The 16625-nt window shown below is 42.9% G+C and overlaps 1 long non-coding RNA gene across 1 annotated transcript; it reads left to right on the forward strand.

Annotated features, from left to right (window-relative positions):
* Window positions 1–3609: 3609 nt before the first annotated feature.
* LOC112844603 (uncharacterized) lies at window positions 3610–15406 on the forward strand. The gene is made up of 2 exons (XR_003217343.1): window positions 3610–3887; window positions 14915–15406. It is a non-coding gene; the product is annotated as an uncharacterized LOC112844603 (long non-coding RNA).
* The last annotated feature ends 1219 nt before the right edge of the window (window positions 15407–16625 follow it).

Here is a 16625-nt window from a genome sequence, read left to right on the forward strand (position 1 = left end):
AGGCTCAGTGAGACTCTGCTGACCTGCCCCGTGGTCATGTAGGCTCTCCATCAAGCTTGGTTGTCTGTTCTTTGTGTGCTTTGATTAAAGAATGTTAGCTACCGCTCACCGCTCGTCTGCAGGCTTTATTTAAGTGGAAAACTTCCACAACACACTACCTGTGTCTGGGTGCAGTTTCCCCCTCCAGGGGCAAGGGTACCTAGACCTGGGGTATAGAGTACACTTGGGGAGTGTGATTGTGTGTACAGCGTCTCTATATATCTGTCTCCACGTTGGGTGAGTGTTGAGTAATTGCATATGAGAGCATGAGGGTGGGAATGGATGTTTGTATCTGTGTGTGCCTGTATGTCTGTGTCTATGTGTCAGGTTGGGTGTCAGACGCCACCTCTCTGGGGACATCTCAGGCCCTCCAAGGTATGGAGGCCTATCTCCCCCCCCACCACTTCCCCTGCCGGTGGCAGATGCCCTCAGACATCGGCGCGTTGGTGATTCTTTGTGTCCGGGGATGGGCGCCCAGGTACACACCGGCTCACTCCTTGGCGGCTGCTTATCAGGGCCTGGAGCCTGGGGCTCGCTCGGGCCACTTCGGGGGTGGGGTGCCCTCGGCCTCTCGGCCTGGGGCTCGGTCACTCTGGCACAGCTGGCTGCCGGCGGAGCTCACGGGCACATCACTGCAACCCCCCCTGGCTTCTGCTCCGCGGCTGCTGAGTGACCCCTCATCTGGGGCTCTCCTCAGCTCTTTCTGGGATAGTGGCGCAGCTGCCCCTCTGTTGGTCTTCCTTGGTCTCTTGTGTTCTGGGGGCCTCTGGATGTCTGGAGTCTTGATCTCTTCCATACCTGCTTCATGCCCAGGAGGACGGGGCTGTGGCCCCCCACAGATCATTACATGAAGGAACCTTTTAAATACAAGCGCGTTCATGCTCACCGTTCCTCTTTCCCGCTCTTTTTCTTTCCCTCTTTCTTTCTCCCTTTTCTTTTATTCCCCCAGTCAAGTCTGTCCCGTATTTAGCAAGTTAAAATAAAATAAACAATAAAAGGTGAATCAAATGGACCATTACAGCAAGGCTGGGATGGTCCATTTGGTAAAGTAAATCCATTGGGCATCTTTCTTCGCCTTTAGACAATAATTCTGACGGCAAAAGAACCAAACGGGACAGGAAAAAAAAAATGTGTTCTTTACCATGAAGTCATTCAGAGTCCTTCATACCAGAGTAACCAGAAAGGATAATATATGTTTTAAATATATAACTACAGGACTGAATATATCATTATGTAAAGGTCCAGAGTCTCTGTGCTTCATCTGAGGATGATGTGAATACTTCTAACATCACACAAAGTAAAGGTCTCTATCACACTGCTCATGAAACGCCAGATATGTCCATCTTCTATTTTGGGCGTATAGTGGAGGCCTGAAGATTTCCCTCCGAGGAAGCTGCTGGTGAAGATTGCGAGTTCTGCTTGATCCCTGCGGTGACCTTCAGTTGCTGATGTTTCTGAAATGACACATCAGGAGTCTTCCTCCGTGGGTCAACAGAAGCTGTGATAAATGAAAGGGAGGACATTTCTCAAACCTCTGGACCCAGGAAACCCAGCTTGGTCCTCATGGTCACGTTCACTTGTTGTTCCCCAGGGTGAATGTAGCTGTTGATAATAATGTGGACTTTGGACTCTATTATTAAATGAAAAGAACAAATTACACTTCTATGAAACCTTTTGTCAGTGAGTTTTATTTCATTTAAACTTTCCATGTTACCAGGCTGTAGAGCGCTCTGTGTGAACTGAATCTAAAACTGTTTAAATCCATATAATTCAGATACTAACAGTAACTCTGGGTCTCTGTGGAGTCTGCTGCTGATGTCATCTCTGTCTAAAATAGGATAAGAAAAAATGAGAGCTTTGGAATCATTGAAGCATAAAGATTACGGGGGTAACAGGTGTGCAGCATCGCTAACTAGCTAGCAACAACCCTCTAATACAGTGTGGCTAATCTAGCTAATGATCACTTACAGTAAGAATGACAGAGATGACATTTTGTATAAAAACTGCTAAAACTGTTTAACAGATTATTGATCCTGTCGTGTTCTTTGTGTGTTTGGCAGCCATCATGAAGCTGTACCTGTCCATCACTGCTGTCAGTGTGAGAGCAGGACGTCTGTGTATTCTGGCTATCAAACAGCTCTACAGAGCACACTGTTTGTTCTTTAAAACATTTATTTAAAAATCACAGTTCAGTGGCCGTGATATCGACACTCTTCTCTGTAATTCCACTTTAACATCATAGTATTTTACCTTGGATGTCAGTTTGTGTTTTTGTGCCAGCAAACATTTTAAAACTGTTCTGACTTCAGTTCTTCTCAGACTGAACCATCAGGAGGATTCATACCTGCAACACCTGGAACCAGTCAGCTGGAGGCAGCAACAGTTTGTCTCAGAACAACTTTATGAACAACAAATCATCTCAGAGAGATAGATACCAACCTCTGAACATGGATTCAAACTAATAACCTTCATCTGATCGACCTTTCAGCTACACCTGTTATTTGTAGATGTCCACTGTAACACAGCAGGTTAAAACTGACTCTGATCCACAAAAGCTGGCTACACAGCAAATTGAGGACACTCTGCCATTGTGTGTGAGGCATCCACCTTCCCTACATTAGCCTTAGGCATGTTTGGAAGTGGCTGGCTGGTAAAAAAAAAAAAAGCGAGCACGAGCCTCTCTGGTATGTGCAGGTAATACGAAACAGTCTATGCAGGACTGTGGAGCTTCCCTGGTCTGCATGGCATGTTCCCAGAGGGAACACAGCTTACAACAGCGAGCATGGAGAGGGCACCGAGCACGGACTCGTGAGACTGTGAGAACAGCTTCACATCCACCAGAGAACTCCCACACGATGCACAGGGGATCCACACCAGGACCTATTGGATACGTGAGCCTGCGAGGCCATGAGCAATATTCCAGGAGAATGCTGGCTGCAGGACCTTTGGCATGCGCCGATTGTGCGATCTGCGGGATACGGCGCCAGCAACTAGTCATCGCAGGAGAGCTTTTCCATTTTGGATCGTGGCAACAGATCACAGTTTCACATCTGCAGCTGATTTATAGTTGTTGAAAGATTTTATTGTGTTTATGTTTAGAAGTACATTTTGTTTAAGGTTTTCTAGATGTGTTTGCTCTTTTTACTAGAGAAGTTACGTTGTGCAAGCTTTGTGTGCATTCCAGAGCTCTCTGACTTTCACACACATCCTAAGGTCATGAGAGAGGTTGTACCTTCTCTTACTGATTTATGGTATAGGAGGACACCTACTCTGTATCTGTCTTAGTCTAAGAGCCTTTTGTTTAGATGTACCGTTAGACTCCTGACACCAGCTTTGGGGAGTCTTCACGGGGTCATATCTCGACCCCGCGCACACACACACACACACACACACACACACACACACAAGGTATACGTCATATGTTAATGAACCTATGCATATTCATGTAACCACAATAAAAGAGTAGTGTTACGGGAGAGCGGATGAGAGCAACTGAGGTCAAGCGAAGGAACGGCGCCTGTCCAGTTCTCTCCCGTGCACGTTAATTTGTAAAACCTGTCTGAGTGTCACTTATTCCAATCTGAGTTGCATTACAGGAAAACTCCTTACATTTTTTGGTCCTTCGAGCCGGATTAACATAACACTTTTGTGTGATCCTACGGGAAAACCTCATCGAGTCCTGACGTCGTGAGAAGCCCGCGCTGAAGTCTGTCGACAGCTCCTGTCTAGGTACAGGATAAAAGACCAGAGACATGAATTCGGGTTCTGGCCAGCGTTCTTAGAAGTGGTCCACGACGGTGGGGGTCGATGAGGCGGACCTGAGAGACCGGCAGTGAATCAGCAAGCAGGTGAATATTGACACTCTGAGACACGTTGCGTAAAATCGTGTAAGCTCGCCTGAAGAAGGCTGGTAGCATTTAAAATAAAGATAGAGCTCGTCTGAGACTGGTAGCTCCCCGCAGTGGGTAAAGTTAGCGCGCGCATAAAGGTATTTATTGTTTTGTTTTTGTGTTGATGGAATAAGTTGATTTTACAGCACAATAAGGAGGCTGAACTATTCCATTAATTTGTTTACTGTTGGTCACCCAAGTACTGGTGAAGAGAGAAAAAGGTCGTGTTTTATCACATAAAGATGACACCGCTTTCAAGAATAGCTTGAAAGTCGAAGGCCGTGTCAACTACCTCTCTCGATTCTCGTACCAGAGAAGGTGCCGCAGTTGTGTAGTTGTAAAGGATTAAAATGGGAAACGAAGTTTCAAAACTCACTGCTGACGAGCAGTGGTTAGAGAAAAAATGTCCAGGCGCTGGACAAATTAGTGCATGTAGATGGAGAAATCCAAAGAAAACCTAAATGTCCCACGTGGGAGGGAAAATGTATAACTAAATTATAAGAAACCCTCCAAGCAGAAATAAATACTGAAAAGGAAGCTAAAAAGAAAACAAAGCGTACACAAGAGGTGTAATGTTTTAAAGCATGGAAAGTGGAATGAAGTGGAATAAACAAAAGGTTAAATTAAAATAGACCCTATCTAATGTATTCAAATTGATAATAGAAGGATAACAACCTGTAAACTGGTATTAACAATGAAATATAGTTGGCAGGACGACCGTGCCTATGGATAGAATGCATGAAACCAGATAACTCACACAAACACATATTAAATGAAATAGAGAGATGCATAAGGTATATTAAGGTTGTGTCATTGTTCAGCCAAAGAAAGTGTGTGAAAAGGAAAATGTCTCCAGCTTGGGAAAGGGTGAGACTGCAGCTCACCCTCAGCCCTTGGTGGACACAAATAAATATAAATAAAATATTGTAATATACTATTGCTGTTATATAAAAAGATAATAACATTAATAATGAAATAATATTAAATATGAAGAGGCACCTCAGTCAGTTGTGATGTGAGGTGGATAATTGTTAAAAGTAGTCTGCATCAAACTTAAGGTTTGCTCAAATTCAGTATAATGACATATGAGATGAAGAAAATAAAGAAAATATGTAAACTAATTAAGTGCATAGAGACACTTGACCCGCTTGTAAACCTGTCATCCTAGATGAGATTTTGTTAAGATGAAGAGCAAACCTATACTACCAAGCTAAGGAGCAAGATACACACTTTTTATTTTGTATTAATTTTTTTTGTTTTTCAGAGCAGAAGCTGCATGATATTAAAAGCTCACACATGCAGCAGTCTGTGATCTCAGTTTTTTCCCTCACACTTCTGCTTTGTTTCTGACAGCAGTTCTTTTTCTTTTTGTGTCCCAACTCGTGTGTAAGGCCTTCATGCCATCAGCAACTTGTTTTTGTTTGTTTGTTTTGTTGGTTTGAAAAACAAATCTGTGATCATACTTGTGGATCACAGTGACACGAAATGATTAGGCACATGATTTACTGATGCCTAGTTTTAGAGCTGTGAGCTACGAGCTGTAAGCAATGCAAAGTTTTTCCCAACTTAGAAGTTTGACATATGTAACATGTATGAGATATATGAATTATTTTAAAACGGAATAGAAATTGTCCAAAATGCCTTAAGAAAATATGTAGTGCTGTATCTACAGAGAAAAAAGGAAGAAGAAGCATTCAGTAACTTGGAAATAGCCTTTCTACTTGCATGTAGATGGAAGTGCAGGTTACATGAAAGCTGTTTTAACACAGGCATTTCGAGAAAAACAACGTCTGCTTGCATTTTACTTCTGTAAATTAGACTCTGTTGCGTCAGGCCTGCCCACATGTGTGCCAGCCGGTGTAGCTGCAGCAGAGGCAGTAAAAGGTCAGCTGACATTGTTTTAGGACACACTTTAATCATCAAAGTGCCCCATGCAGTGACTTCAATTTTAAATCTAAGCCAATTTGTCTTACCTGACACATGTGAGACAACTCTCAAATGTTGGACACTTATTGTCGCTATATGGAAAGTTCAACAAAGAGTTTGGTTAGTCTGGAGAAACAGGAAATATGTGTGCCTGTGGTATGTGTAACAGGAACTACATGCCCATAAAAGGAGCTGACTGTGTCAAGGACGCAGACAGACAGAGAGACACACAGACAGTTAGTATGTTTTTTCAGCAGTACATCATTTTGCAAAAATTTGGCAGAATAGAGGTATGATTACTTCTACTGGAAGTCCAGTGCAACATGGAAATCTTTTAAAGGCACTGTTGGAAGTGATAGCATTGCCAAAACAGTTAGCATTATGTAAATGTGCTGCACACCAGAAGGACAACTCAGAGGTCACTAAAGGCAATAACTTCGCAGATCAAGCCGCAAAAGCAGCAGCACAACAAACAATAGACACATTAATGTCTGAATCCTCAATGCAAATACCACTTGATGTGCTTAAAAGCGAACAAAAAGCCACACCAACTGCAGAACAAAAGAAATGGTTAAAATGTGGAGCACAGCTAGAAAATGATTTGATGACTGTTAGATTTGTATTGTTGATTGTCATTTATGCTTAGAAATATTTACTCATATATGCTTAGAAGTATATAATCATTTGTAGATTGAAAGAATGTCTCATCCCAGGAGGTCTGTAACAACTCTGTATAGTATGAAGAGGGGAGTGCGTTCACTCCTCCTCAGAGTGTGCTGGCATAGATCACACGTCTGCTAGGAGAGGTCGTATCTTCTCTTGCTGATATATGGTATAACAAACACACGTATATCTGTTTGAGTCTAAGAGCCTTTTGTTCAGATGTACCGTTAGACTCCTGGCACCAGTTTTGGGGAGTCTTCATGGGGTCATATCTCGACCCCACACACACACACACACACACACACACACACACAAGGTATATGTCATATGTTAATGAACCTATGCATATTCATGTAACCACAATAAAAGAGCAGTGTTACGGGGGAACGGACGAGAGCAACTGGGGTCAAGCGAAGGAACGGCGCCTGTCCAGTTCTCTCCCGTGCACGTGAAACATAAAGAATGTTGCCTACTCGTGTCTTGCTTGCTGTGTAATAACATTGCCTTCAACGTTCCAGCGAATAGGTTCAAGCTACAAACCTATCATTAATTGGTCCTTCGACGCCGGATCCCTGGAGTCGGCATTCACCGAGGAGAGAACCCTGACGTCAGCGAAACGTGAGAATTTGTCACCGGGCCGGTGGATTAGCTGTCTGTTTTCTCTCTTCGATGAATGACGATCGGCGGGATCCGAGGCTGATATTACACGCTAAGCAACACCAAGTAAGTTCAAAGAGAACGACTAAGAGATTACTGTAGCTGCGCGGGTTCACGCGAGCACGGTCGCGCGGCTTGCACGCGGACCTTAGCCGTGCGGTTTCACGCAGGCTTATAAAAAAGAGAGCGACGGCTCCTTAATTGTATGGCCGCGCGGTTTCACGCGGGCCTATGCCGTGCGGTTTCACGCAGGCAGGTGCAGCTCAGTGACTGCGCGGGTACACGCGAGTCCAGGAGCTCAACGGCCGTGCGGGTTCACGCAGGCTGGGGAAAGTTATAGGCCTATTTTGTGTTGTTGTTGTTGTGTTGAGTGTGTTTGTGTTAATGACTGCGGAGCAGGCGTGGTCTGGGACACGGTTGTTGTTGTTATCATTGGTTCCTAAGCAACCAAGAGTGCGTCCGAGTGTGACAGACTTTTATGCTGGACTTCACTCCTGGGAGCGCAAAGTATTTATAAAAAAAAAAAAAGAAAAGAAAAAAGTGACGGCTCCTTAGCTGCGCGGGTTCACGCGAGCACGGTCGCGCGGGTTTCACGCGGACCTGAGCCGTGCGGTTAATCGCATGCTTATAAATGGAAGAGATTAAGTTTTCAGGAAAACGGCAGCCTCGAAGAGCGTGTGGAGAAGGCCAGTCCACATCAGCAGCAGTTAAGCTATGCTCTGGTGAATGGCTTTCCCCCACTCCTTGCTGACACAAAATGTTTAGATGATTCTTTAGATTGCCCGGATCAACAACAGCCTGTGCTCCAGACCATTACTTTAACCAGTTGTTAACAGTAATCTGCATTAAGCTTAAGGTTGCTCATCTTCAGTACAATCACATATGAGGTGAAGTAAAATAGGTAAATATTTAAACTAATTACGTGCATGGAGGCACTTGACCTGTTTGAAAACTGTCATCCTAATATGAGCCATTGTTGAGATATAGAGCACACCTGTGAAAACAACTATTATGCTGAACCCTGTGTGAAGCAGCTGAAAACTACATGATGGAGAAGCTGAAAATGTAAGTCTTTGCCGCTGTGGGCAAAGCACCCAACCACTGTGTGAGGTTGCGTTGCGGTCTCTTCTGAGCTGATGAGCAAGCTACACATTATCAGATCAGGAGCTGGCTGAGAACTCATCAAAGAAAGGGGAAGAGAACTATGATAACTCGAGTATGTAGCGTATCCGTGAGTTCAGCTTCTTCTTTCAGATGCGCAGCAGTTTTCCTGCATCTTGACTCATGTGTGTAGAGTGTTCATAGCATCAGCATCATGTTTTTGTTTATTTGCTTTGTTGGGTTGAAAAATAATTAAATAAACTTGTGATCATACTTATGGATCACCATGGCACATGTCATCAGCCATATGATTTATTTATGCAGATGAAAAAAGTGAGTGTGAATGTGCCTGACGTCGCAGTGTGTGTTTGTGCTGTGTGAATGTAATTGTCTCCAATTGTGAGAGCGGTGATTCTGCAGGTCACCAGCTAGTGTAAAGAAAAAAAAAAGAGTAAAACAGAGACAAAATTTACATTGTAGATGGAAAATAATAGGAAAAAGGTTTTGTGTTTATTAGCCAAGAACAACTACAATCTCATTTTCTGCTTTTAAGAAAGGAGAGTTCTGTGTGTTGGTTAAGCAGTGATAATACTAATGAAAATGTCTTAGTTTGTCACTTTCAGATGAAAAGCAGATCTGGATCAGTTTTCCCCATGCAGCAGTCGGAATAAAGTTATAGTTTAACATCATTGGGAACATTCAGGCCAAGTTTCTGGCTAACTTATTTACAGCTCCATGTGTCCCTCATCCTCACAAGCGAGCTCTCACTCCTCCCTGAAGACAAGGAATGCAGCTCCAAGAGCAATAACATGGCAGATAAAGAGACAGCAGCAAAGTCCTGAGCAAAGAGACCCAGCAAGCAGCAGCAGTGTGGACAAACAGCAGTGGAGAAGAAGAGCAAACCATCATCCTGATTGGATGAATGACACTGTGTTTCCAGTAAGCTGCAACTTCACTGTGCCTGTGAAGAAAACTTTTGAAAAGAACCTATGAGGAGACTGTTGGAGTTTGACATTTGCCGCCTTTGGAGTAAAATGGCAAGAAGAGATAGTGGAACACAGGACAAAGCTGAAGAAGAACTGCCGGCTGTTGGACTGTTGAAGTGGGAGAGGACAACAGAGTGAGAGCAGTAGGTGAGAACACAGAGGAATTGCTGTTGTTTAATGTGGGAAATCAAAATTTGGGTTAGCAAACCTGGGGAAAAGAAAACTGACTGCTTAAGTGGAAAATTGTGAAGGAATCTGAAACACTGCAAAAGAAACATATACAAATCACACACACAAGCAGAACATGCATTAACCCTACTAACACAAACACAAGAGAGCTCATGAAGATTAGGCAGCATCTTGAGCATGTGAGTCTGTTCATCATCTTGTCCAAGTCACTTAGTGTGATGCAAAGATCAGTGGACTCATAGCACATTAGTTGAAAATGATGATCAATTAATAGCAGAGAAGTGTGTAGGAAAGGCAGCTTTAAGAACATGCCCTGCTGGAGATGCAACTCCACAGACATCTATTAAACCTGCCTAATAACAAACACACATGCAATGAAAATCAGCGTGTTATTTCTCATCAGTGTTAAAATAGTGTAAATTTAACAGAGACTTGTTATCAAATGCTGAATTTATCCAATGCTGACAGTTAACTCTCTAGGTTGCAGGACAACAGTTTAATCTTTGTGGGGAAAAAAAAAAAAAAAGATTCTGGGTTGACCAACCAGTGATCAGAAAATAAATTTAGTTGGTAATATAGTAAATTGGGGGATGCTTTCTGCCTGATTGATGCAGCACAAAATATTTTACTGTATGAGGGAAATTCCATTTTTGTGATAATATTTTGAACATGCATTTCTGTTGTCCTGTCATCTTAGTGGGTTAATAACTGATATGCAAATTGGTTGATGGTTCTTAGGTTAATGAAAGGTGATTGAATTCTAGCACGAGTGAATGGGATGTGTTGGAGTTTGTAAGAGTGGAGACTCTAAGACACTGAGTTTCCTGTTGTGATGTGCGAGTGAATCCTGCACCCAAATACCAAACTCTGAATACATAAGAACAAACTTCTTTTGTGAAATGCATGACAACATGTCACATGTTTTATGATGACGGGGAAAGAGAAAAGATGAATAAGATGGATCTGTGGCCTAAATGAGTGAAAAGTACAGTCCTGGGGATTAAAATTCATAGCTAATAAGATATGAGGCTTGTGTTGTGTGTTGTGCGGCTAATGGTTGGTTTTGAATTAATCTAGCTGATGATTTTTCTTTTGTTGTGAAGTTGAGCCTGCCAATTAGTATGATGGTTTGATAAACCATGCTAATGGTATGATTTACCCTCCTGAGATGAGGAGCGTGTGTCATGACTGAACGAGGCCTTTTTATTTTGATACTTTCACAGTGCACTGAAAGTTTTATTGATGATCTCTGTTTAAGCAGATCTGCACGATTAGAACAGAAGCGCTATACGACGCGTCGTCGAGAAAATTGTTGCAAGTGAGTTTCTCCACATTAAAATGGGCTCTGGAGAAAGTCACTTATCTGGGACAATTAGAAAATAGGTCCCTACCCAAAAAAAGGATTAAGCGAGATAATCCAATATAAAGTTCTTCTTTTCTTTTTGAAATGACGTCATTTTGCTGAGAAGTGGAAATGAAAATGCGATGATAATTTCCACTGTCAGCAAAGAAAGAATGAATGAATGCATGAATGAATGAGTGAGAGAAAATAAAACTGACTGACTGGTAAAAGCGGACAGAAGCTGACAGACTGACTGACATCACTGTGCGAAGTTAACCCCCACCTGACAAAGGTGCAGATGAATCTATGTGTGTTTCTTTTTACAGGAGCGGAAAGATGACAGCAACATTCGAGGTTGCGTGATGATTTAACCTTTTAAATGCCACTTTCTGTGTCTGTGCATCTGTCAGGGGTGTTATTCACTACCTTGTGTTGCTCACAGAGGTGACTGTGAGAAAGTGTGTATACACCTGCGCAGCGCTAACATTTCTACAGCATTACAGTCTTCATGTGATTTGATCATGTGATTTATACCAGGATAGCTGGTTGATGTTTTCTACAACAGGATTTCTGGGTTCATGTGTGAAGAAAACTGTGTTTACAGGTTATGAGTTGGTGATGCTGTTACACTGTGTTGTTGGAGAAATGTGAAGGTTACTTTGATGATATGAATAACATGTAAAACATTCCCTGTGTTGAAACTAGTGCCACTTCTGTCCACAGCTATGGTCTTTATGGTCGTTTTATAGCACCTCTGGACCCTGTCAATTTGTGCCTGACCTCCAGGATTGTCCATGTGTGTTGCTGATGTTTGTTTTTCTAAGAGTGCATGTAGAGGATTCAGCAGAGACGGACAAGTAACATGAGAAAGCAACTAAGAGATGCAGTGTTTGTGGAATATGGGGCTCATTAGCTGGCCACTACTGAGCTCCTAGTGTTAAATACATGGAGTGACTTTGCTTAAGGGAAGTCACCGATTACATTAATGTTAACTGAGTACATGGGATGATCCATGTCTGAGGCAAATTATGGCGATAATTGTAGTTTACTGATTTGAGAAAACCTGCGCATGATACTTGTCCTGCTGATGCTGAGTGCTTTATTGCTACTTATGATACAATTGTTTATAAGTGTGGAGTTTGATTTCACTTCCAGATCTTGTTTTCCAGGCCATGATGGTGTGTATGCAGGCTCCAGGCGGAGCCAGATGTGAAGCGAACTTAATATGCAAAACACACTAACATCTTTTACTGCAGGGTTATAGGTCCGGGGTGGTGCTGCTCCAGAGGAGATGCCCTGATGTTGCCTGGGACGTAATCTAGCTAACCTTTTTCTTTAAGACAGGAATCTGGGTTTGATGAGTTGACTCATGGGAGTGTCCATGCGTCAAGAGGAGGGGTCCAGAATTATAGAGTTACATGAATGAAACTATCTTTTTTATGTTTTCTAAACTATGTTTTTATGATTTTTGTGTGATTTGTGTGATTAACAGTTCATTTACGGGTATTAAACCTATGCAAGTGGTGCACCCATGTTCAGATGAGACTTTGATGGTCCATAAATGAAGCTCACTGAACTAAAGAATGTGGTTTGATGATGCTTTACATGCTCTCGAAATAGGAGTTTTTCCTCCTAGCAAGGAAATACAGGTGCAGCAGTCAGAGTATTGCTGAAAGGAATCTCCTGAGAAATCTTCTGAGGCCCAGTGAGAAGCAACCCATTCCAGGCATAGCTGCCTCCAGGCAGGGGTTGAGGCCAAAGGTCGAGCTGTTTGGGGCCCATCATGAGATCAGACGTCGGAGCCACAGCAAGGACCACGAAGCTGCGTTGGAATGAGAGCTGTGCCAAGGGGCTTTCCAGAGGCCAACAGAGGAGATTGTGGACAACAGACGGGCACCTGAAGGATGAGGGGAGCGTGCCAAGCTCCACCGACAGCGCAGGCGGAGTCCAAGGATGGCATCATGATTCTGTGAGAAGCACAGGAACCAGAAGCTATGGTGGTGATGACAGCAGTTTCCTATGAACATCACCTAATGCTGTGTCACTGTACTGTGCATACGATGACACTCTGAAGACTGCTGGGATCATAACAGCAATAAGATAACTGGATCCAACACCCTTTCCACAGAGGGTTTTTCCTGCAGAGGATGGACAATGGAGGAGTCATATGTATCCCCCACAGGACAGAGGCCTGAAGTGAGGTGATGGGGGTTGGCAGAGGCCATAAAACTGGAGTGCTGAGGAGGTCTGCAGCTTTCACGATAGCTGAGACCCATGTTGACAAACAATAAACTCAACTGGTATGTTTGAATGTCTATTCTACATACATTTGGACTCTGGTCCTATGGACAGTGATGGAAACAACTGGAAGACACATTTATGACGCCCTGCAGAACTTAAACCACTCTGCAGAGAGACGTGAGATTTACATGTCTTGCAGAGGAGCACCACCAAGCTGGAGTGTTCTTGAAAATGTTAATTTCTCTTTTGACCATTAACAATTCATTTGTTTGCTTGTAGGATGCAGTTTACCATTGTATGAGATCAATGAGAACTAGAATAACTGCTAATATATTTGTCAAACTGTGTACGTTTACAGATGCTGAGTATAAAAATGTTTGCATTGACACTGTCAGACATGACGTGATCCTAACTGGGTACTTTTCTAGCATAATTGTCAAAAGGGGGGAAATGTTAGATTTGTATTGTTGATTGTCATTTATGCTTAGAAATATTTACTCATATATGCTTAGAAGTATATAATCATTTGTAGATTGAAAGAATGTCTCATCCCAGGAGGTCTGTAACAACTCTGTATAGTATGAAGAGGGGAGTGCGTTCACTCCTCCTCAGAGTGTGCTGGCATAGATCACACGTCTGCTAGGAGAGGTCGTATCTTCTCTTGCTGATATATGGTATAACAAACACACGTATATCTGTTTGAGTCTAAGAGCCTTTTGTTCAGATGTACCGTTAGACTCCTGGCACCAGTTTTGGGGAGTCTTCATGGGGTCATATCTCGACCCCACACACACACACACACACACACACACACACACAAGGTATATGTCATATGTTAATGAACCTATGCATATTCATGTAACCACAATAAAAGAGCAGTGTTACGGGGGAACGGACGAGAGCAACTGGGGTCAAGCGAAGGAACGGCGCCTGTCCAGTTCTCTCCCGTGCACGTGAAACATAAAGAATGTTGCCTACTCGTGTCTTGCTTGCTGTGTAATAACATTGCCTTCAACGTTCCAGCGAATAGGTTCAAGCTACAAACCTATCAATGACCTGTAATGGTAATCCAATACTACCAAAATCCCTACACAAAACAGCAGCATTAGTGACACACGGTTCCACTCATGTGTCAACCGGAGGGAGATGGTAGATATAATCTCTAAACATTTCTTTACTCAAAATTTCGAAAATTTCGAAAATTCAGCAAAAGAATTTGTCAGAACATGCATGATTTGCCAAAAACATAATGCACAGGGAAACCTCAGACCAAGAAGAGGTAATTTTCCCACACCACCTCATCCTTTTCATACCATTCACATGGATTTTATTGACCTAAATGAAGCCAAGGTTCAAAAATACGCTCTAGTGATTATAGACGTGTTCTCAAAATGGCCAGAAATTTATCCTGTGAAAAAGGCAGATGCAATTTCTGTAGCAAAATGCCTATGCAGCCATTTTGTTCCAACATATGGCATCCCCACTCTGATAAGATCAGACAATGGGACACATTTTGTTAATGAAGTAATCAGCAAGGTCTCTGAAGCACTAGGATTCAGTATCAAACACCACTGTGCTTACCATCCTCAAAGTGCCGGACTAGTGGAAAGAACTAACGGCACGATAAAACAGAGAAGAAACAGGGAGACTATGGGCTGAATGTAAAGGTCTAGTGAAAATGTGCATGAGATTAACACAAGGCAGGCTCACAAAAATTGACGCCATTTGAAATAATTCATGGAAACCTTTTCCCACTACTAATACTGAGTGAACCAGTAAACAAATTAGCTAGAGAGACTACTCTAGTAGAGTGGATGGCAAAGTGCTAGAAAGTACAGAAACTGTGTTGAACAACAAACTGCTGTGTGACTCTTCTCCAGTATCTTGCAGGTTGAAGGCAGGTGATTGGATCCTGATAAGGGTGCTCCAGAGGAAAAATGGGAGCTCACCCCGTTGGGAAGGACCCTACCAAGCACTCCTGACCACACCAACAGCCTGCAAAATAGCAGAAAGACCGTCCTGGATCCATCAAAGCCACTGTAAAGGAGTAAGCGAGAGCATAGACATCTTACACTGACTTCCTTACCCTCGGGTGATTCGTCAGGTGAAGGAAGTGCCGATTGGGTATATCCCGCACTTTTCTCTTCTTGCCTAAGTCCCCTGAGACGTGAGGTAAGCCAGGTAAACATGAAGTCGCTCTTAATCTCACTAACTCTGACAGTCCTAGTGGCAGGATGTCTCATCCCACTGAAGATGGATCCGAGGGAACGAACAAAGAAAGCTTGGACACATGACAACTCACACCTGGACAAGATGACGCAGGACCACAATCATCCCTGGATGAACAACGCGTGGTACAGATATGTATACAACCGCACGACAGAAAAGAACTACTTTGTTTGTTCACACATGCCTGCAACTCCTGTCCATGCAATTATTTATGGGAAGGTTCCGTCACTTGAAACGAGCATGTGCATTCATATGAAAGTCATAAATGGAACTTGTTCACATAGAGACATGTTTATAGTGAGAGCCCTAGCGTTTTCACTGCTGACCTACGACGTGAATAACCTAACAGCTACAAACTGGACTGTGACGAAGCACACTGGGTGAACGTGTCAAACAAAAGAATAATGACATTTCCAGCTTTCTTGCAGAGTGAAGAACGTCACCCGATATGTTTCCACTTCTCATACGGAAGGACAAAACTTGGTCAAACCAAGAACTGCAGTATAGTCTGGAAGGACAATGCCGATGCAGCTATGACTTTTAAGCGTGCCCCCAACGCAACAGACGACGGCGTTCAACTGACACCGGTCCAAAACCACACGATCGAATATGGGGCTCCGATGTCCCACAGGAATTTAAGCTTTGGACCACCGGACAAAAGGTCCTCCACTCACTTTTTCCATGGGTGGGCACCGGAAAGAACATGTTAAGAATTGAAACTTTGGACTACCGCTTTGGACTGTTCCTGAATGCCTCGTGCAAAATCAATAATCAACAAAATGAAGAGATTGATGCCCTGCGCATAACTGTGATGCAACACCGAGTCGCACTGGACATGATTCTGGCTGAAAAAGGAGGACTCTGTATACTCTTTAACAACACATGCTGCACATACATTCCAGATAATGTACACTCATCCAACATGACTGATGCTCTGAACATACTTAGACAACTCAGGGATGCACAACAACAAGACTACGTCACAAACACAGAAGACTGGCTCACATGGTTGTTAAGCGGCTCTTGGAAATCCCTGCTGTTTAAAGGACTTGTTTTAGTTGGTGTTCTACTATTGTTATTGTGTCTTTTTACTTCATGCGTCATACCTTGTTTGAAGAACACGGTGTCAAAAATGGTAACCGCTTCAATTAATGCTTACATCACCCTACCACAGAATGAAGAAGATGATAATGAGATGGACATTTGGATATAACATATTCACAAAACCTACTAATTAATGATGTCCTGGCTAAAAATGTTTTACAAGTGGCCATAGACTGATACAGTGTTAGTGAGTTGCTATGTATATATATATATATATATATATAGGAGAAAAAGATCAAACAACAGGAGGGAATGTTG

This window comes from Oreochromis niloticus, unplaced genomic scaffold, assembly GCF_001858045.2.
Source record: "Oreochromis niloticus isolate F11D_XX unplaced genomic scaffold, O_niloticus_UMD_NMBU tig00000417_pilon, whole genome shotgun sequence".
NCBI lineage: Eukaryota > Metazoa > Chordata > Actinopteri > Cichliformes > Cichlidae > Oreochromis > Oreochromis niloticus.